The 22,450-nt window shown below is 36.5% G+C and overlaps 1 protein-coding gene and 1 pseudogene across 1 annotated transcript in view; one reads left to right on the top strand and one right to left on the bottom strand.

The window, feature by feature from the left end:
* Positions 1-22,450, top strand: part of TMC1 (transmembrane channel like 1) — a 263,253-nt gene that overhangs the window by 60,267 nt on the left and 180,536 nt on the right. The gene's annotated exons all lie outside the window — the stretch shown is intronic.
* Positions 18,621-18,978, bottom strand: LOC129044402 (small ribosomal subunit protein uS10-like; annotated as a pseudogene).

Raw genomic sequence — 22,450 nt, forward strand, 5'->3', positions numbered from 1 at the left:
CCAGTGTGCTTTGGAAATAGGACCTCCTAACAGATTCACAGTTTGAACATGGTAGTCCTCTGAGCTGTTCAGTATTTTAAATCTCTCTGCAGTTAGTTATAATCATTCAACTCTTTTAGTCATTCTTCTAATGTCAGTATAGATAACTAAAAGATTGTGATATTAGAAGACCTGTTTCCCAGAGACCACTAAGACAATCTCATGGATATCCCACTGTAGTAAATAGAGTCTATTTTCTACTCAGCATCTGGTAGAGTAATTCAGACATGTGTTTTGACAGTTTGCCTGAAAGTAACTTGACAAATAATTTTACTAAAGAATCCTAGAAAGTCAATGGCAACATTTTGTTCATTCTAAGTTGTTCAAGCCACATTCTTAGATGTGGTTGATTCAAATTTCTTCACAACTGGAAAAGTACAAGAGAATTAGTATTCCAGTAATAAAGAATCATGGATTGTGTTAGTCTTTTTAAAACATAAACTAGTTTAGCACATAAGTGGTGGCCTAGTACATTTTAAAGTGGAGTCCAAGGGAAATTTCTTGAATTGCTGTAGTTCTCATGGTGTTCTGCTGAAGCCGTGTAGATATTGATCATGCTGCCTCCTACCACCACCCCCTTCATTCCAGATCAGCTCAAAGACAACTTAGAAGGTCCTATCCTGTCTGAAACATATACTTTCTTTCCTCCCGCCCCCAGCCTGCCCATACTATTCCAATCGTTCTCTACCTGTTATTCCTGTTTTGTTTTCAGTATAAAAATCTTATCTATTTCTTTATACGTTAACCATCTATCACTCCCCACACATTACAATGTCTGCATTCATTCCCTGAGTAACTGAAACCTAGAGGCCCGGGAGTTATTTTTGAAACTTCCTTTCCTTGGCTTTCTCCTCTAACTGCTCTTCCAATTCGTCGGCTGGGTTTGACTATTCTAATTCCAAATCTGTCTGGAGCTTGTGTACCTCTAGCAGTGTCCACTGCTGTTGTTCTGGTCTGGGGCACAATTGACACTCATGCTTACCGAACTGCAGCAGCCCCCTTCCTGCTGCTTATTTTGACCACACCTCTTGAGCCTATTCTGTACAGAGGAGCTGGAAAGAGTCAGTAAAAATACAGAGCATAGTGTTCATTGCCTTGCTTGGACAGGACCTGCCATGTGTGTCTTCTCTATAGTATTGGCTGAATGCATAAACAGCGAGAAATAAATGTGTAGAGAGTAAATTGATAGAAAGCTGCCCTCAGTCATCTCCCATGGAGAGGGCTAGTGATGACTGGCGAAGGTCACAGAGCTACTATGTGTTAGATTTTGGACTAAAATCCAATTTTTCTGAGAATGGTTGAGAGTTTATTTATAGAAAACATGCTGCTTTATCTCTTTATTCCTTCTCACTCCCTGCAAATTAGTGACATTTTAGTTTACTTTAATGCACAATTATTTTTAATTTTGATTGAAAAATTAATACTCATTTACTTCCGAAAACTGTTTCTTTACTGAAGAGCATAGAGAAATAAGGGAGTAATTTATCAACCTACCATAGGTGGAATTTTTACTTTCATCTTTATACTTTCTTCTTCATTATTGCCTTTTTTAAAAAACATAAGTATGCATTTATTTTTATAATCAGGAAATATGTGAAGTTATATAAATGTGTAAAGAATTTCATGACTGGGAACTAACTGCTGGTGATATTTTATGCTTGATTTTAGCCAAAAGGCCGAGAAGTGATGCTGGTGATATTCTAATGTACTATAACTTATTCTAATATTTCATGGGATTTATTTGCAATTAGTGTGATATAAATTTCTGTAATGTATGGAAAGATATATTAGAAGATGCTAACCATGGGCTTAAGAAAGTAGATTTCATAATTTGAAACACGGCCCACACAATTAATAAATATAGGACATTTGGCACTCTACTTCTAATCTCTTGATTTTTTTATAGCAACTGTCTTTAAGAACCCCAACATATTCATGGATTTTTTAGAAACCTAATTATTTCCTAGAAAAATCCTTTGAAAAAGGAAAATAATATTTGACAGTTTTCTAAAGATTTTCTGTGCAGAAGTTGTATCTGGATATATGTATAAAGCCCTGAAGTAATCTATACATTTTATCACTGGTCTTCAGATATGTTGGCAGAGTCACTCGTGAAATATATGCTTGAAATTGATGTAATTACTCTGACATTTGTTATTTTAATAAGCATTCTTAGCTAATACATAGAGGAATAAATTACAGGAATTCTAACACCAAAATTATCCTTTCTTAATTAAATAAGGACTGCAATTATTTAAAAAGTGTATGTCAAATCCAAGTTGCCTTCAAATGTAATTTAATTTTCTGTTACTTACATTTTAAAATGGCCATAGCTTTTTTCATTGTTCATCTTTCTTAATTCTTTAGGCACTACTTATCTCCCAACTCCAGCAACCAAAATTAATCCTAATTTGCATCACAATAATTTAAAATAGATCAAATAACCAACTTCATAGCCTAATTCAAAAGCATCATGCTACCAATATAGAGTATTAATAAAACATATTTCTGGTTTTGCCGATCCAATTTTTTTTTTTTAATTAAGTGCTTAACACAGTGCCCAGCACAGAAAAAGCACTTGATACATGTTTGGTAATGTCTTTGTGACTGTCATTTTTACTAATGTATAGTGGTACTACTAAAGGCTGATGGGATGCTTGTATTATGGTGTGATAATATAGTTAGGATGACCACTTGTCATGGCTGGCCTGTGAGAATCCTGTTTAATGTCTATTGTTCCAGTTTTCTCCAACTTAACATTTTAGCACTCAAAAGTATGTGATGTGGAGGACAAATTTTATGGTCACCAATCCTTTATTGTAAAGAATCGTGATGCAAAGGCTCCAGTGTAGTCATCACTCATCTCTTGATTTAGGCATGTAAGCTATCCAGGCATCATCATGGGAGTGAGCAGTGTGAATGACAGTAAGCTTTCCAAGTATGGGGACATGCACTTAAGATAGGTATAGTTATTCCAATGCCAGTCTCCTCTTACCTGCTGTACGTCAACAATCAGGCAACATTTAGGAAATTAAACCACAAGTCTTTGTCTCTTTTTTTACCCTTTATCTCAAAATGGTTTTTACTTGGGATTTGTTTTTTTGCTTTTTGTTTTTTGTTTTTTTTTTGAGACGGAATCCCTCTCTGTCGCCCAGGCTGGAGTGCAGTGACGCAACCTCGGCTCACTGCAAGCTCCGCCTCCCAGGTTCACACCGTTCTCCTGCCTCAGCTTCCCGAGTAGCTGGGACTACAGGCACCTGCCACTACGCCTGGCTAATTTTTTGTATTTTTAGTAGAGATGGGGTTTCACTGTGTTAGCCAGAATGATCTCAATCTCCTGACCTCATGATCCACCCGCCTCGGCTTCCCAAAGTGCTAGGATTAAGGTGTGAGCCACGGTGCCTGGCCTTTACTTGGGATTTGATTATGAATGAAAATGTAAAGAAACTTGCTAGATGTGTCCATCTTCTCATGTGGCAGACAATATGGACGAGATATATGGTGGTCAAAATTATGTTTGTGGGTATAGCCTAACAGCCTAAACCAATGACACTTACGTGGCAGTTTTATTTATTTTTTTTTCTTTTTAAGACAGGGCCTCACTCTGTGGCCCAGGCTGGAATGCAGTGGTGTGATCTCAGCTCACTGCAACCTCTGCCTCCTGGGTTCAAATGATCCTCCTGCCTAAACCTCCTGAGTAGCTGAGATTACAGGCATGCGCCACCATGCCCAACTAATTTTTGTATTTTTAGTAGAGATGGTGCTTTACCATGCTGGCTAGGCTTGTTTTAACTCCTGACCTCAAGTGATCCACCCGCCTTGGCCTCCCAAAATGCTGGGATAGCAGGCGTGAGCCACTGCGCCCAGCCTCACCCTGGACTTTATGACAATGCCAAATATATGCACCATGTCTAAAACAGTCCTCTTCACTGTCCCCCAGTAGAAAAAGCTCAATAATGGGTCTACAAACTCCTGGATTTAGTCCAGGCTATGTAATTTGTGGAACTTAGTGCCAAAAGTAGGGTCCTTTGCTCAAAAATTATTAAGAATTTCCAGATGGCAACAGTGGAACAGTCAGTGAAGCACAGGATCCTTCTGTCCCCAAGGTCCTGAACAACTGCAGAAATCTTGTGCCCGTGCATTCATCCCTTCTTGGATCCTTTACCTGTTGATTTCCTTCGTTTTCTTTCCAGACAACAATTATGGACAACTTATTATTAATATATGTGAGCCACTCTGTTCCCTATCGGAAATGAAAATATGTTTATAAGGTAGTCCCAAATCTTTTTTTTTTTTTTTTTGAGAGTCTCGCTCTGTTGCCCAGGCTGGAGTGCAGTGGTGTGATCTCGGCTCACTGCACTCTCCGCCTCCCGGGTTCAAGTGATTCTCCTCCCACTGCCTCCTGAGTAGCTAGGATTACAGGTGTGCGCCACCATGCCCAGCTAATTTTTTGTATTTTTAGTAGAGACAGGATTTCATGATAGTGGCCAGGCTGGTTTCGAACTCCTGACCTCATGATCCACCTGCCTTGGCCTCCCAAGGTGCTGGGATTACGAGTGAGCCACTGTGCCTGGCCCCAGATCTTAGATTTTGGTGATTAAAGCCTTTATGAGGTAGATGAAATAACACCCAGAATTTGGCTATCTTATTTTCTCCCTAAGATGCTCAGCTGTGATTTTCTGTATATTAGTCTCAAGCTGCAAATTCTGTATTCCAGGATCTTATGATCTGTGTCCTAACTACATATTGTAGGTCCCCAGTGGTCCCTATGCCTCTGGTTCTATTGTCATCACACACTTCCTGTTTCATTCCTATAGACAGATTTATTCATGACTAGGGAACAGATTATGCTAGTAAAGGTGATGGCTAACACGAGTTTAAGGCAAGAACTTAAACGTAAATATCTCTAGGGATTGGACAGGCAATATGCCTTAAATAGTAAAGCTATCAGGTAGGGATTGACTGCATGCCTGCAGAGGAAACAGCTGCTTATTTAGCCACAGAAGATTATTGCCATGTAAAAATATGAGTATGGTTTGTCAAATATTTTTAAAGAAAAGTCAGAAATCCAAAAATTTGTGTGAAATTTTTAAACTTTTTATATTGTCAATTCAATTTTTAAAAAGACTCAATATAGGCAGAGAAAAATAACTACAGCCCAAGGTTAAGCCAAGAAGTATCAGTTTTCTACTTTTTCTTTGTAGTCAGATTTGTTCAGATATAATTCAGATGTAATAAATAAACCCTTTAAGTTCTACGAGTTTTAACAAACACCTACATTAGTGTGACAATCACTGTAGACAAGATATAGAATAATTCTCTTGTCTTCCCTCCAAAATTCTCTCAAGCCTCTTTGTAGTTAATTCTTCTACCTCCTGACAATGACTAATAAATTTTCTGTCTACAGTTTTGCCTTTTCAAGAATCTCAAATAAATGGAACACTACTGTATGTAGCCTTTTGAGACAGGCTTCTTTCACTGAGCACAAATAATTTGACTTATTCACGTTGTTTTATGTATTTAGATTGTTTCTATCTAATTTTCAAAGGCTTTTTCCTTCCTTTCTTCTCCTTTCCTCCCTCCTTCCCTCCTTTCTTTTTTTCTTCTTCCTCCTTTTATTCTGCCTTTTTTCTCTCCTTCCAACTTTCCCACTTTTTTAGATACCACATGTACAGAAGTAGATTAATCTTGATATTTATTTCATAACATACTCTCATTTGGGCCCATGCATGGCTTGTATTTCAATAGCTCTATTTAGATAAAACTCATATACATTCACTTGGAGAAACAGCCCTGTGGAGGGAAAGAAATTGATATGCAGTAAACTACACATACTCATTTACAACTTGAAAAGTTTGCCATATGTATACACAATGAAACCATCAACACTTTCAAGGTAATAACATATCTCAGTTTCCTTGTGTCTTTATGTTATTCTTCTCTCCTTCCATCTGATCTGCTTTCTGTCAGTGAATTTTCAAGAATTTTATGTAAATTAAATCATATAGCATGTGCTCTTTTTTTGTCTGGCTTCTTTTATGCAGCATAATTATTTTGCCATTCATATCAGTTTTTGTGTGTATCAATAGTTCATTCTGTATTATTACAAATTAGCATTCAATTACATGAATACATTGCAATTTATTCATTTGTGAATGGACATTGCATTATTTCCAGTTTTGGCTGCGACAAAGATTCATGTGGAAGTCTGTATAGGGACATATGCTTTCATTTCTCTTGGGTAAATGTCTTAGAGTAGAATGGCTAAGTCATATGGTAGATGTATGTTTAACTTTTAAAGACATTGCCAAATTGTTGTCCAAAGTGTGTACCATTTTACATTCCTGGCAGCAGTGTATGAGATTTCTAGTTCTTCAGCATCCCCCTTCCAACACTTGGTATAGTCAGTCTTGCAATTTTAGCCATTTTAATAAATGTGTAGTGGTATCTCACTGTTGTTTTAATTTGCATTTCCCTAGTGCCTAGTTATGTTGTGTCTTGTCTTTTGTTTATTTGCCGTCATTATCTCTCTTGGTCAAATATCTGTTTAATAATTCATACATTTTTTATTGGACTGTTTGTTTTCTTATTAGTAACTTTGGAGAGTGCTATATATATTCTGGATACAAATCCTTTAACAAATGTATGATTTGCAAATATTTTCTCCCAGTCTGTGATTGTCTTTTCATTCTCCTAGCAGTCTTTTGAAGAGCAGATGCTCTTAATTTTATAAAGTTCACTTCATGGTTTTTTTTATTTTATGGATTGGACATTTGGTGTTATATCTAAAAAAAAATCTGCCTAACCCATAGCCTTATGTGTTTTCTTCTAGAAGTTTTATAGTTTTAGGTTTTACATTTGGGTCTATGGTCCACTTTGAGTTAATTTTTGTGTATGGTATAAGATGCAGATTGAAGATTTTTATTTTAATATGTGGAAAACTGATTGTTCCAGCACTATTTATTGAAAAGACTAATTTCTCCACTAAATTGTCTTTGTACTTTTGTTGTGAATCATTTGACTATGTATGTGTGAGTCTATTTCTGAATTCTCTTTTCTGTTTCAGTGATTCATCTATGTTGATGCCAATGCTACACTGTCCTGATAACTGTAGTTAATAAAGTCTTAAAGTTAGGTAGTAAAAGTCTGCTATTTTCTTCCTTTTCAAGGTTGCATTTTCCTATTCCGAGTAATTTGCATTAATCAAAAAGTACATGGAAAATGTGTATTATGAAAAAAAGTGTGGAATTTAAAAATTTTCAATGTTCTTTTGCATCAAAGTAAATGTGTACTAACTTGTTATAATAGGTGTGAACAGGAGCTAGTTTGAGGTACTAAAAAGGATAAATCATCAATTTAAAAACAGCCCTTATCAGAGCAACATGAATTCTGATAAAATTGAAGCAAGAACAAATATCAAATTTATTGTGAAGCGTGGGTGAAAAAAGGGTGAAATCATTGATGCTTTATGAAAAATTTATGGGGAAAATGTCACATTATCAAATGGATAATTCATTTTAAGAACAGATGATATGATGTTGAAGTCGAAGCCCACAGCAGCAGACCATCCACATTAATTGATAGGAAAAAAATTCATCTTGTTTGTGTCTTAATTGAAGAGCACTGATGATTAATAGCACAAATAATACCCACAACCATATACATCTCAACTGGCTCAGCTTACACAATTCTGACTGAAAAATTAAAATTGACCGAAGTTTCCAGTCTATGGGTGCCAAAACCATTGTGCCCAGATCAGCTGCAGGAAAGAGTAGAGCTTTTCACGGAAATTTTAAACAAGTGGGATCAAGGTCCAGAAAGATTTCTTAAAAGAACATTAATAGGAGATGAAACATGGCTTATCAGTATGACCCTGAAGCCAAACCACAATCAAAACAATGGCTACCAAGAGGTGGAAGTGGCCCAGTCAAAATAAGAGCAGACCAGTCAAGAGCAAAGATCATGGCAACAGTTTTTTGGATATTCAAGGCACTTTTCTTGACTTTCTGGAGGGTCAAAGAACAATAATATCTCTCATTATGGGAGTGTTTTGAGAAAGTCAAAGCGTTAGCAGAAAAATGTCTGGCAAAGCCTCACCACAGAGTCCTTCTCCACCATGACAATGTTCCTGTTCATTGTCACGAAACAAGCTCTCACGAAATAAAGCTCTAATTTGGCAAGAATTTCAATGGGAAATCATTAGGCATCCACCTTACAGTCTTGATTTGGTTTCTTCTGACTTTTTGTTTTCTAATCTTAAAATAATCTTTAAGGGGCACCCATTTTTCCTTAGTTAATAATGTAAAAAAGACTGCATTGACATAATTCAATTCCCAGGATCTTCATTTCTTAAGGAATGGACTATTTGGCTGGTATCATTGCTTACAAAAGTGTCTTAAACTTGATGGAGCTTATATTGAGAAATAAAGTTTATATTTTTCGTTTTAATCTTTTAATTATATTTTTCCACAAAATTTTTTAAGTCCTCTCACATATATAAATTTTTGGAATCAGCTTATCAAGTCATGTACATTTACTGCTATATCACACTCTGTTTTGTGAATATTCCAAAATTATAGTCTATGATTTATATTGTTGTGACTATTGCATAATTTACATATCTATATACTGATGATCATATTTTGCAATGTTTTTGTTATTGTTATTCTATTATGAACAGTGCTACTAATATAAATAGTATTTGCCACCTCATACACAGGTGCAAGTTTATTGTAATAGTCTTAGTATTAAATTTTCTGAGTCATAGTTTAGCAAAAGCTCACCTTTTTACAGGATATTGCTGATTGTTCTCCAAAGTAGCTAAGTTATACTCCTATTAGCCGTATATGAGAGATTCTAATCATCTTCATTCTTCAACGTTTACTATTTTCAGACTTACTAATTTTGCCAGAAAAAATACATGACAATTCATACCGGTACCTGTAGTGGTCTTGATTTCCATTTACTCAGAAGACATTGGACTTTTCTTCTTATGTTTATGGGCTATATTTTCCCTTCTTTTATGATATTACTGTTCATGTTTTTGCTCATCTTATTGGGTTACAGGCCATTTTATTTTATTTTTATTTTTTATTTTTTAATTTTTTTTTTGAGATGGAGTCTCACCCTGTCCTGCAGGCTGGAGTGCAGTGGCACCATCTCGACTCACTGCAACCCTCGATGGGCCATTTTATATCCTAACATATGAAGTATCTCTTCAAATCTTTTGCCATTTTTTTCCTGTAGGTGTGCTTGTCCTTTTCTTGTTATAATATAACGGTTCTTTATTTTTGATACTAATCTTTTAGAAAGTGTTCTGTTGGGCTGGGCATGGTGGTTCATGCCTGTAATCCCAGGATTACCTTCTGTAATCCCACTTTGGGAGGCTGAGGTGGGTGGATTACCTGAGGTCAGGAGTTCGAGACCAACCTGGCCAACATGGTGAAACTCCATCTCTACTGAAAATACAAAAATTATCCCAGTGTGGTGGCGGGTGCCTGTAGTCCCAGCTACTCAGGAGGCTGAGGCAGGAAAATTGCTTGAACCCAGGAGGTGGAGGTTGCAGTGAGCTGAGAGCGTGCCACTGTACTCTAGCCTGGGTGACAGAGTGAGTCTCCATCTCAAAAAAAAAAAAAAGAGAGAGAAAAGAAAGTGCTCTGTCAGTGGCAAATATCTCTTACCACTTTTTTTTAGTTTTCTTTGAAACCTCTTTTAATTAATAGAATTTTTTTTATTTTAATGTAGTTTAATTCATCTATTTTTCTTTTTTAATTGTCTTCAGTTTCTTTAGTCTTGTTTTCATAATCTTCTGGATATGAGTCTTGCAAAACATCTTTTGTTAATTTTCTCATGTTTTTTGTTATAATAGTATTTAGACTTATTTTATATATTTATGGTTAATATAAATCAAATTGCATGTTGTTCTTGCTCCAAATTACAGATTCAATAATTTGCAACAAAACCTTATCTCTTTGTAAGTCCTCAAGTTAATTAAGTACTCTGGATATCTTTACATATAAATACTTGTATCAGCTGTCTTCTGTCTTACTATTCCAGTTAAAATCCAGTATCCAGAATAGGGAAAAACCAGCTGAACATCACCTTTACAGAGATTAATTTTAAGACATAATTTAGGGTGTGCTCCATACTGCCTTGGCTATGTACTAGTCTATATATTCTAGAAGGGTCATATATGTGCACAAATTGATTTATGTAGCCAAAAGCTGCTGCAGTATAAATGTGCCACCAGGATCCATTTCAAAACATTGCTTCCTCTTGCCAAGGTTAGTGCAGCTATGCTTGCTATCACTCAAGTAACCAGACAATGCCAGCGTCCTTACTCTCAAAAAGACAGTCTTTTCTGAACCATTACAATTGGTGTCTTTTGTCCCTTTCTTTTCACTGATGGAAATCTTTTTTATCATTCCAAATCAAAGATCACTACCTTCCTATGAGAAGTTTCAATAGAAAGAAACAAATTTATACTTCCTCAGAAAAATAGCACTTTCTTCATATAGCAAGTTTTACTTTCAGAAATGTTGAGAAAATAAATACTATGTCCCCAAGTTTCCCCTCACTGGAAATTGATTGCTATGTTGAATGTGCTATAGCTTTGCTGCTTAAACCCAAACGCCAAGTGCAGGAGTATCTTCTTTACTAACCCATTTAATTTACCGAGCACACTTAGTGGCTGGTATTTCTTACCTTTCTAAGGGTGCACTCACTTACACTGCCCTCAATATATGTAATTAGGATAAAACCATAGACTGGAAGGCATTAAAAATGAGGCAGGAAAGCACAGGCAGAGTGGGATGAAGCCAGCTTTGCTCAGAATAGGACTTATATGATCAGCTTAGTTTTATTCCAAACATGAGCCCCAAATACAACCCCTTTGACCTGAGTACTGCATCCCTTAAATGGCAAACTGAACATTCATGAAAATTTAATGGTGAGGAAATGAGTACCTTCTTAAGTTTCAGATGGTGAAATGGCACCAGGGGAGCACTTTCAGTGGCAGGCAGAAGTGTGTGTATGTGCTAGATCAAACCTGAAATATTTGTCCCTTCATCCTGCAATCCCTCTCCAAACTAGCCAGCCACTGAGACCTTCTGACAGGACACCCTCAGGATGCCACCCAAAAAAGGTATTTACAAAATCAAGACTGTCTATAGGACACTGTGTCTTTCTGAGAGGTATAAAGGTATTAGAAAACTTTGGAAAGTTTGTTTTACAATTTTTGTTCCCTTTTTTGGAGCTTTCCCTCTTTCATTTTTTTCTGTGGGTAGCTTCCCTTTGTTTCCTGAGAAATTGAGAAGGGTTTAATATCTGTCCACCTTCTTCTCTTTTATGGATGAATGATTTCACCAACTGGTAAGTGCTAAAATTGACCTCGCTTTCACTCAGAAAGACAATGGAGGAAAGGAAAATGCACTGAGATTTCAGCATAGCAACTCAAATGCGGGCTTTATTCCACAGCAGTGACCTATTGTCAGATTGGTGTGTGAGACAGCTTTTAAAAGGGGACGTGTTCTGCTTTCGTTTATGAATTAAGTAACGTTCTGAATTAAAGTTGAGAAGAGGAAGCCGGTAAAGGCAAGGATAGCAGAGAAAGGAGACATCAAACCCTATTGTTGTAGGATATTTATATGAAGGAATGAGCAATGTGATAAAACACATTTTTGCTTGCTTTGACTTGCCATAGGGTGCATTTTCAGTACTATGTGGATAATGTGTGGCATGTTCATTCATCAGTCATTCTGTGACATTTATGTAGCTTACACTTGGATCTATTTTCAACAACATTTCAGTTCCCCAAAGACAAACTGGCAGAATTTTCAAATAGGAAAAACCTGGACACACACATTTGCTTTTCTGTATAGACTGTCTAGTCCAGATAATCTTGCTATCAGTCATTTTGTTAGCTTACTTATTTAATCTTAGAATGGAAAGTGGAAACAGAGACCTCATTTAGAAATAATCTAGTAAAGCCATCCAGCTTCAGGCCCATATCTTGGGAATCTGAGCAGTACCCTATTTAATATGCTCATTTTATTAACTTTAAACACCTCAGAACATCATTATTGAGAAGGTCATAGCTTTTGAAAAAACAAAAACAAAACAACCACTTCTCGTGAGGCGCTACACATCTTTCCAAAGAAGCTCTTGGAAATGGCCCAAACTTTCATATTAGCTCTTAACAGGATGGCGTGGTTTTTCATTGGTAAGAACAGGATTCTAATCTTATGGAAGATGGTAGATTTCAACACCTTAGCATTTTTCTCAACCTTGGGATCTTCAAGTTCCCCAGGCTATTTAAGTAGTTATAGTGCTGGCAAACTTTTTAAGTGCCCAACAGTTTTTACAAAAACTTGTAATAAATCTGCTCAGGCTATCTTAATTGCCAACCATCTCATTAAGCAAGTCAAACTAGAATGGATTATTCCTACTGTTTATTAGTGCTGCATATTATTTATCATTTATTAACCTTATTGCGCTCACATAGCAGGTATTTTAAAGTTTAATAGCTTTATTTTAATTATGAGTGTAATATATGCTGTTGCAGAAAATATGTAAACTTTAGAGAAAATATACTAAATGATGCACTGATGAAAACACAGAATCCCACCACAAAAATATCATTATCACCATTTGGGTATTCTCTTCCAAACTTTTTATATGAGAGTTATGTTTGGTTTATACATCATAAAATGGGTAAAAATCAATAAATAGAAAGCAAATGTTTTTAAGACAATACTTGGGCTTCATAAGAATGGAAAAAAATGAAAGACTTGCCTGATGTGGTTTACATAATGTCACAGTATCATAACAATAGCTCCATTATTGAGTGTCTATTATGTGCCAGGTTCTGTACAATGTTCAGTGATGAGTCACTGTGATGACTAGAGGTAAAGGAAAGATAAGTGATGCCTTACTATGATGACTTCCAACAAGCTATGAAGGGATAGAACAAGCCTTTTTTTTTAACTTTTATTTTAGGCTTGGGAGTACATATGAAGGTTTGTTACACAGGTAAACATGTGTCACAGGGGTTTGTTGTGCATATTATTTCATCACCTAGGTACATATGCCCAGAACCCAATAGTTTAGGCATCTTTTCTCCTCATCTCCCTCATTCTATCCTCCCCCCTCACATAGACCCCAGTGTCTGTTGTTTCCTTCTTTGTGTTCATAAGTTCTTATGATTATCGTACTTATAAATGAGAACGTGGTATTTGGTTGTCTGTTTCTGCATTAGTTGGCTAAGGATAAGGTCCTCTAGCCCCATCCATGTTCCCACATAAGACATAATCTCGTTCTTTTTTTATGGCTGCATGGTATTTCATGGTGTATTTTATATATATATATATATATATATATATATATATATATACACACACACACACATATAAATCACATTTTCTTTATCCAGTCGGGACAGAACAAGTCAACTGGCAAGTCCATTGCTCAGCTTGTTGAAATACTCTGCACAGAACACGAGGAAAAACTGTTTTCATGAGGTAGCCCATGAAGAGATGAAGCGAGGCAAATTTATCTGCCTGGATAACCTCCTGTATGCTGTTTTCACTCCATGGAGAGTCAACACAACACACTTCTGAGTTGTATTATCAAGCTCCTTCAACAGGGCATTGCTGTAAGATCCTAGATCCCACACTCCGTGATGTGATGTTTTAGCCAAGTCTGGAAGTAGCACAGGCCCTAAAATCTCACGATTGCAGGTTGTCAACTCTGCTGTAGGCTTGCCACTTCAAGGGCAAGTGGTTGATTGGGGCTGGGATTTGGGCAGAGCCGTAGAAAGGAAGGGAACATTCAAGGGAATTTGATGATGTGCACGATGTCTCTGTCTGATACAAAAAGAAAAAAACTCTGAAAACATTTGATACATAGAAATACTAGTATTTGGTGAGATTGAATGTGGGAAGATGAGGGATAAGAAGGTATTAAAAATGACTCCCAAGTTTCTGACTTGGTCAGTCGAGTAGAAGGGAAATTTTTTAAAATTTTTATTTTTAAAATTTCAGTAAGTTTTTGGGGAACAGGTGGTGTTTGGTTACATGAATAAGTTCTTTAGTGGTGATTTCTGAGATTTTGGTGCACCCACCACCTAAGCAGGGTACACTATACCCAATGTGTAGTCTCTTATCCCTCACCACCCCCCACCCTTTCCCTTGACTCCTTAAAGTCCATTGTAACATTCTTATGCCTTTGTGACCTCATAATTTAGCTCCCAATTATGAGTGAGAACATATGATGTTTGGTTTTCCACTCCCAAGTTGCTTCACTTACAATAACAGTCTCCAATTCATGCCAACATCTATTATTTTTTGATTTTTTGATTATGACCATTGTTGCAGGAGGGTGATGGTATCCCATTATGGTTTTGATTTGTATTTCCCTGATAATTAGTGATGCTGAACATTCTTCCCTATGCTTGTTGGCCATTTGCATATCTGAGTAGAAGGAAATTCTAATAAATAAAACAGGAAGGCAGCAGAAAGAGGTTTGTTTGAGATATGGCTTGATTATTTGCAAGATATTTGCTGTAGCTTAGGAGAGAGGTGGATGTTGGTGATACTGATTTTGTCATCTGTGAGTTAAGGTTTCTAAAATCACGTGGCTTCCTAGGGAAAGCATATAGAATGACAAGGGAAGATGGCTAGATGGCTAGTAATGGCACCCTGAACAACTTCAGCATTTAGAGGTGGGTGGAGGAGGATAAGCCCATGGAAGAAACAGAAGGGATGGGCCAGCGAGGTGAGAGGAGAAGCTAAGGGAGTAGACAGTTACCAGAGGGAGGGTGGGATCAGTTAAGAACCTTAGTTTGTTGCAAAGAAATAACCTGCAATGCGGACCGACCTGGGGAATGTCTGTAAAAATGATGATAATTCTGAATTGTAATTTCAAATGTAATTGTATTGAAATCTCCCTCTGTCTTTGTCTCATCATAATTTGAAGCAGGTTAACTACATATTAGCTAGAAAAAGCCCTTTGAAATTTTCCTTCTATGTGTCAATAGATTCTGTGATTTTTTTTAAAGTAGAAACTGCCTATTGGTAAAATAGCACTTAATTGAGATAATGCTTGTGAAAGCCATTTGTAAACTTTGAATTGACATACAAAATGAAGGTGGCAATCATCACCATGTTGCTATACTGTCTTTGGCCATATAAAATTTTTTTCAACAATACAAAGATAAGCCTTGTACAAATTCTTCAAAATTCTAAGTTTGTGGTACTTTAATAATGTTTTACTGTATATAAAGATGAATAGATAGCATTTCCTACAATAAATAAATAATTTATATATCGATGTGTTGGGATTATAAATTCTCATAGAAATTCACTTTATTGATTCATTTATTCATCTGATCACAGTTCATTCAGCAAACAATTTGTTTTGTTCCTTTTAAGTGCTCTGGGAAGAAGGTGGTGTGACAGAGTCCCTTCTCTCAAAGCGTTTATAGATTAATATGTTTGGGGAAAGTACAGAACAATTATTGAAACAAAACCAGAGTCAGGCACATTGCTATGCAAGCTATAGAGAGCCTATGAAAATTAGGAACATTGACACATTTGTTCCTAACCTGGTTTGTGCTTTCAGGATTCCTCTGAAGTGGCAGCACTCCTTGGGTTTGAAATGTTCATCAGTAATGACTGATGGACATCAACAGGTGAATAAACACACAAAAAACCTATGAAACTTACATACCATAGGTTACTATTCAACAATAAAAATATTGTGGCACTATTCACAATAGCAAAGATTTGGACCCAACCCAAATGTCCAACAATGATAGACTGGATTAAGAAAATGTGGCATATATACACCATGGAATACTATGCAGCCATAAAAAATGATGAGTTCATGTCCTTTGTAGGGACATGGATGAAATTGGAAATCATCATTCTCAGTAAACTATCGCAAGGACAAAAAACCAAACACCGCATGTTCTCACTCATAGATGGGAATTGAACAATGAGAACACATGGACACAGGAAGGGGAACATCACACTCCGGGGACTGTTGTGGGGTGGGAGGAGGGGGGAGGGATAGCATTAGGAGATATACCTAATGCTAAATGGTGAGTTAATGGGTGCAGCATACCAGCATGGCACATGTATACATATGTAACTAACCTGCACGTTGTGCACATGTACCCTAAAACTTAAAGTATAATAATAATAAAAAAAAGGAAAGAAAGAAAAAAAAACAATAAAAAGAAAAACTGTTGATACATCTAACAATGTAGATGAATCTCAAAAGCATTATGCTATTCCTTTGGCTGATAAAATGGTGACACTCCTTTATTTCCCTTTCTTTCATCCCACTTTTAAAATCAGCCTTAGTATACTTTAGGCACAATATACTATATACATTTAAAATGACAATTTGACAAGTTTTGACAAATGTATATACATTATAAAAATCATGATAAAGATTTCTGCCACCTCAAAATGTTTCCTCATGCCTTCTTGGAATAAATCCACACATTCCTTCATTCTCTACACCCCACCACCCATATACTCTACCTCTAGACCCAAGCAATTGCTAGTCTGCTTTTTGTCGGTGTAGATTAGTTTGTATTTTCTAGAATTTCATATTAATGGAAATGTACAGTAAGTACTCTTTTGTGCCTGACTTCTTACATTTAGTATAGTGCTTTTAAGATTCATCCACATTGTTGGGTGTATCGATAATTTGTTTCTTTTTATTGCTGAGTAGCACTCTATTGTATACATGGTTCACAGTTTATCCATTCACCAGTTAATGGACATTCCAGTTGTTTTATATTTGGGGCTGTTACGAATAAAGCTGATATGAACATTTGAATAGAAGTCTGTGTGAATGTTTGGATTGGAATTGCTGGGTTGCACAGTAAGTGTTTGATTAACTTCATAAGAAACTGCCAAATGATTTTCCAAAGTGGCTATATATAATTTTGCATTTTCAGCAGCAGTGTATGAGATTTCCAGTTGATCCTCATCCTCATCAAAACCTGGAATTAAGAGTGAATCTTTTAAATTTTAGCCTTTTGAGAAAATGTGTAGTGGTACTTTATTGTGGTTTTAGTTCGCACTTCCCTAATGACTAATGATGTTTAACATGCTTTTATATCTTCTTTTGTCTCCATCTGTTCTTTGTTCTTCATTCTCTTTTCCTCCTTTAGATTAAGTATTTTTTATTTTATTCCATTTTCACTATTGGTATATTATCTATAAATTTTTTGTTGTTCCATTTTAGTGGATTTACAATATAAATCTTTAACTTATCACAGTCTATCATCAAATAATGTTATAACCCTTACATATGTTTTAGGAACCTTACAATGGTAAAAATATCATTTCCCCATCCTGTACTTGCTGCTATTGTTTTCAGGCATTTTATTCCATATATATTATAAACTCTACAATCTATCATTATTACTTTTGGTTTAAATATTAAATTATCTTTAAAAGAGATTTTTAAAAATAAGAAAATAGTCTTTCATATTTTCTCATGTATTTGCCATTTTTATTGTTTTTTTTTCTTCCATATTTGAGATCCAAATTTCTCTCTGGTATACTTTTCTTTCTGCCTGAATAACTACCTTTAGTATTTTTTTGTAGTACAGATCTGTTGGCAATGATTCTCTGAACTTTTGTATGTCTGAAAAAGCCTTTAGCTAATTTTTGAAAGAAGTTTTTTGATGGACATATGATATGGTTTGGCTCTGTGTCTCCATCTAAATCTCATTTTGAATTGTAATCCTGATGATCCCCATGTGTCAAGGGTGGGACCAGGTGGAGGTAATTGGATCATGAGGGCCATTTGCCCCATGCTGTTCTCCTAATAATGAGTGAGTCTCATGAGATCCGATGGTTTTATAAGTGTCTGACATTTCCCCTGTTTGCACTTCTCCTTTCTGCCACCTTGTGAAGCAGGTGCCTGTTTCCCCTTCACCTTCTGCCATGATTGGAAGTTTCATGAGGTCTCCCCAGCCTTGCTGAACTGTTAGTCAATTAAACCTCTTTCCTTTATAAATTACCCAGTCTCAGGTATTTCTTCATAGCAGCATGAGAATGGACTAACACAGTACCTACAATTACAGGTTGCTAGTCCCTTTTTTCCCTTCAGTGCTTTAAGGATTTCACTCTTCCGTAGTTTCTGATGAGTAGTCTGACCATTCCTAACTTTGTGCCATTATTTTCTCATTTTTTCCTGACTCTCCCTTCTGGGACTCCAATTACAAATATCCTAGACTTCCTAACTTTGGGATGTCAAGAGATCGAGACCATCCTGGCCAACGTGGTGAAACCCAGTCTCTACTAAATATACAAAAAATTAGCCAGGCATGGTGGTGGGTGCCCGTAGTCCCAGCTGCTTGGGAGGCTGAGGCAGGAGAATGGCATGAACCCGGGAGGGGGGGCCTGCAGTGAGCTGAGATCGCGCCACTGTACTCCAGCCTGGGCGATAGACCGAGACTCCATATCAAAAAAAAAAACCATTCAAAAGGTTACTGATGCTTGTTTCATTTTTTTTTTTTTAATTTTTCAACTGGTAATTAATTTATTGAAATAGCTGACTTAAACGTCTACAATGGTGACTTCCATCTCAACTCCTGGCTCAATACTTATGGAAGTAATCTGCTTAACAATCTCAGAAGGACTGTGCAAGTCAATGAGTCGCTTGTGGATTCTCATCTGGAAATGATCCCATGGCTTAGAACCTTCACCACATGGAGTTTTTTCTTGTGATTCTCAAAGTCTTAGTAGGCATTTGAACTGGTCTTTTCACTTTGAGATTCTTTTCCTTTGCTCCTCTGATCAAGTCAGCACACACCTTCCCCAGGGATTTTACGTTGCAGCTTGTTAGAGTGATTCGAATTCGGTGAATTGCCATCTTCGGCTCCATGGGTGTTTTTCCAGTATCCTTAAAAGCCATGACTGCTGCGCAGCTTCCTGACCTACTTGTTCCAGCAAGAGCGAACAGTAGTGAGTCAGGAGCAGGTGCGGGCGGATCAGAGTTCCGCACCACCTACGACCACCTCTTCCTCAAAGAGGTGTTTCATGTTTTAAAACCTTAATTTCCTTCTGTTTCATTTTGGATAATATCTGTCGTCAAGTTTGGTGCTTTTTTTTTGGGCCAATATCTAATCTAAAGTTTATCCTATCCAGTATGTTCCTCATTTCAAATATTGTATTTTCTATCTGCAGAGTTTAATTTGTATTTGAAAACATTTTTTATCTTTCTCATTGTCTTAAACGTTTGGAGTATACTTATAATAATTGTTTTACTGTTGTTATCTGTTACTTCTATCATTTATGAAATTACTATATCTGTTTCTATTGATTGATTTGATTACTATTTTGGTTGGGAGGCAATATTTTCCCTACTTCTTTGATTACTTGGTAATTTTTTTATCAAAGAAAATTTATAAAAGTAGACTTCATTTACAATTGGACATAATGAATTTTACATTTTTGTGTCCTGGATTTTTCTGTATTCCTTTAAATGTTGTTGGATTTCTTTTTTTTTTTCCCCCAGGATGCAGATAAGTTTCTTGGAATTAGCTGGATGCTTTTGAGATTTGCTTTTAAGATTTGTTAGGGTGAATTCAGAGCAGGGCTACTTTGATCTAGGAAATAGCCCTCTGAAGGGCCTCTGATTCTTGTAAGGTCTGGACACTGTTCTGCGTACTCCTTTCTGATAGTTCTTTCCCTGGCCTTAGTAGTTACCACACATCTATGCATATAGCAGTATTCAGCCAAAGTTTGAAAGGATTCAAAGATCTCCAGAGCTCTCTCTGTATCACTGTTTCTGTTATTCTATCCCACAAATTCTAAGTGTGTGAAACTCCCTGAAATCAGAACTATGTCTCCTCAACTCAGTGAGACCACAAGACACTGTTTGGGTTTCCCCTGCCCATGTTGCAGCCTAGAAACTCTCCTCAGGCAAAAAGATCAGGCAACATCGGAGTCATCTCATTTCCTTCCCTTTCAGAGATCACTTAATTGCCTATTGAACAATGCCTGAAGAAAGATGTTTCATATATTTTGTCTGGCTTTCTAGTTGCTTAAGGTGAGAAGGTAAATGCATTCCTAGTTACTGCATTGTGGCTGGGAGCAGAATTCCAATACTGTTTTTTTATAATATGCTTTTACTTAATTATTTGAGGATTCTCTTTAGTTATCATCATTTTACATAATATAAACAGGTAAATGAGAATATCTTCAAAATATATTTTTCAGTTTTGGGGTGGTTCTCTCAGTTCTGGTTTTTGCCAAATATAATAGGTTTTTAGTATCTGAGTTCCATATGACAAAATTTATAAATCTTGGGTGTATCCATATGGTATGTTATAATCGGAAAAGATAGATGAAGTTCCACTTTTGTCTGATGTCTTTATAGGTCTTGGAGAGACTTGAAGAAGGGTTGTAAAGTCCATAACTTTACAATGAGACAAAATTAAAAGAATCCAAACCAAAATTGTCCTAGACGATGAAAAATATCGCTATGCAGAAGCCAAATCTCTTAAGCTCCTCCGCCGTGTCAGTCATGACACAGTCTATAGTTTAACAATTGTTTCAATTTGGAAATTAATTTTTAGTACTAATCTAAATATTTCATATTAGTATATGAGAATTCTTCCTTCTGTTCAGGCTGTGGTATGAGGAAAAGTCAGTTCCCATCAATGCAGATTCATATCTACCAGCACAGTGATTAAATTATCCTCATATCCTCTTGTGTTTGAACAAGCTGTGTACTTTTAATTTTAATGGATTTAACACAATATTCAATATATATTGATTACTGAGTACAACAAAAAGTGTAATAGACAGTCCTTGAGAAGCTCATAATCTATTTGGGCAGATGGAACAAATACTTAGAAAAATTAAAAGGTAGTTTAGGACCACAATAAAAAAAAAATTGGGGTGCAGGATATAAAGTATCAATTGAACTGTAGAGGCAATATATACTATGTATTTTTTCACCTGGGTGAGAGGGCAAGACTCCATCTAAAAAAAAAAAAAAAACTATGGTTTTTCACTATAACTAAACATTTCATCTCTTTCAGTCTAACTTACTCATCTACAAAATGGAGATAATACCTGACATACGGGTAGAGTTCCATAAATCCTAGCTTCTATTCCTTAACTCTTTTAACTCTTTTCTTCCTTCCTTCTTTCTAGCTAATTTTTAACTCTCTATCCTAGACAACTTTTGCTAAACGTGTATAACATGTAGTACCTACGCATAGGAATATGTTTTTATAGAACAGAATTATTGAAAACAGCTTCTTACATTTCTGTTATTTTTTCAAAGGCAAGAATTCATGTATTCCTTCTGAGCCAAGTACATGCAATAAAAAGTAAGAGAGATTCAGAAATTCTGATGATTATTCTCCCAAGAAGGGTGCTTGCTAGAGTGAGGGTCTTGCAGACACAGAAGGAGCTGATAGGGTGAACTGTTGGGGTGTTACAAAAGGCATTCGGGAAAATATGTAATCTAAGTCAATAAATCATAGAGTGAAGATTCCCTCAGGGAAAAAGGGAGTGGTTCTGAAGAACTTACAAGTTTTTCCAGGCAATAGCCACAGATGCTAGCACAAGGGCATGATGGCCACATAGTGTGAGCAAAAGTGCTTAACTTTTTGCCCTTCTTCTAATATTTACTCTATTAGCCCAGACAACATGAGATCCAGAAGCCTCATGATGAGTGGAGAAGGAAACATAAATCAGAAGAAATGGTCAAAAAGATGCCTATATTCACTTCTGCACTTAGGTCTCCAAGCCTCAATTCCTGGCATGAGTAGGTAGAGGAGAGGAGCTTGGAATAGGATGTGAGATTACAGTTTTAATATAGACTGGACTGGATATTTGAATACCTGAAAATGAATCTGAATTCTCAAAATGAGGTGGTTCCTAAAACTGAAAATAACAAGAAAGCTACAGGATCTCCTGCCATGTTATCCAGGGGTGGAAAAGTGAAATTCAATGGAGCCAGATTAAAGATGGAGTTTGGGCCGGGAGCGGTGGTTCATGCCTATAATCCCAGAACTTTGAGAAGCCAAGGTGGGCAGATTACTTGAGGCCAGGATTTCAAGACCAGCCTGGCCAACATGGTGAAACCCCATCTCTAATAAAAATAAAAAATTAGCCAGGTGTGGTGGCATGTGCCTGTAGTCCCAGCTACTGGGGTGGGTGAGGCGTGAGAATCACTTGAACCTGGGAAGGGGAGGTTGTGGTGAGTCAAGATTGCGCCACTGCACTCCAGCCTGGGCAACAGAGCAAGACCCTGTGTGACCCTGTGTGCAAAAACAGACAAACAAACAAACACCATGTGGAGTTTGTTTACTCTTTAAACAAATATCCTTCACGTATTGAACTGAACTATAATTATAGTTAGTAGGGCA

This window comes from Pongo pygmaeus, chromosome 13 (genome assembly GCF_028885625.2).
Source record: "Pongo pygmaeus isolate AG05252 chromosome 13, NHGRI_mPonPyg2-v2.0_pri, whole genome shotgun sequence".
NCBI classification, from domain to species: Eukaryota; Metazoa; Chordata; class Mammalia; order Primates; family Hominidae; genus Pongo; species Pongo pygmaeus.